This window comes from Tiliqua scincoides, chromosome 9 (genome assembly GCF_035046505.1).
Source record: "Tiliqua scincoides isolate rTilSci1 chromosome 9, rTilSci1.hap2, whole genome shotgun sequence".
NCBI lineage: Eukaryota > Metazoa > Chordata > Lepidosauria > Squamata > Scincidae > Tiliqua > Tiliqua scincoides.
In genome coordinates, this window is record NC_089829.1 from 1,891,007 (window position 1) to 1,892,462 (window position 1,456).

Genomic DNA, 1,456 nt, shown 5'->3' on the forward strand with positions numbered 1-1,456 from the left:
GGAGGGATGTTCTCTCCCATGGGTGACCTACTGTGACAAAATGCCCAGCCTCCTGGAGACTTGCCAGAGAGTGCTTGGAGACTTGCTTCTGTTCCAGGGCTGGGGTTGGTAACATTCTCGTAAGAAGCGTGTCGCTTGTGGCCACTGTCAAGAAGGGATGAAACATCAGGCAGGGTCCACCACGCCCCTCTCCTCCACACTTTCTGTCCCCCTTTCCGCAAGGCAATCCTTGCGACAGCCCCTTAGAGCAGGCCTGTTTTGCTCCCCAGGAACTAGCAGTTTCAGTGTGCTCGCTGTCCGTGTGAACGTTCACTGTTTGCCTTTCATAATTCTGGGCCCCTCTCCAAGGCCTAGGGACGGGCCAGCTGCCCGAGTGCCCCAATAGACTGGAAGTCCCGCACTTGATTTGCACAGTCCAGTGAAGCATCCAAGGTGAAAACCAGATGGAGCCCTGGAGGGGCCCTGAAGATCAAAGCAGCAGGAGGGTCCCCTCCCCCCAGCAAGCACAAAGCCCTGTGTGCTTGCAAGTGCCTTAGGGTTAGGGTTAGTGCACGCCCTTTCTCTTGGGGGCCTCTACTCTGGTGCTCCAACTGCTAGCCCCCCTTGGAACTGCACTGAATCTTGGCTGATTGGCCACAGTCACTCCTTCTGCACAGACCCCCATGAGAAGGAGTCATGAGGTGTGGAGAATGCTGCCCTCCCCCTAGGACTCCTCCAGGGTCCGGCAACGGGGCCTTCTGCGTGCTGGCACTGGCCTTTGGCATTCTCTCCCCGCCAGCCAGCCTCCCCCTTCTCCGTTCCACCCAGCACCCCCTTCTGGCTCCCTCCCAGCTGCTCTGACTGCTTTCCAATTGTAGCTGCTCTGTGTTGTCTTCTAGCGGCCTTCAGCTCCCTCCCGCAGAGGTGGAAACGTGAGATATGCCCTCGTTCATACGCTGACTCCCCCAGGGACCTGCGCTGGTGGGGAGGCAGAGCCTCCCCTCGGAGTCCTCCGGAAAGCGCTGCCACCGGGGAGGAGCCAGGCAGCGCGTGGGTCACGGAGAGTGCAGAGCGCGTGGGTGGGGGGGCCTGGGCTGCTCCCCGCGGCAGCGCTTTCCGGAGGACCCCGAGGGGAGGCTCTGCCTCGCCGGCCTCCCCACCAGCGCACGTCCCTGCACTACACGTGCAGAAAGCAACGGCCACATCGGGCCAAAGCGGGTCCAGCAACGTCCTGCTGCCCGCAAGAGATTCGGGGGCGGGCGGCCGCTCTCCGCCACTGCTCCCCCGCAGGCGGGGATAGACTTCCCCCGCGCCTGGAGGCTCCTGGCGCGCCTCCCCGCCGCTCTGCACGGCGCGTGCGCAGGCCCTGCACGGGCGGGAGGGGCGCGGTGCGGCGGTGACGTCAGGGCGGGGCATGAATGAACTGGCGAGAAGTTTCCCAGCGGCTCCCATTGAGAATTTCAGGCCGGTGGAGCGC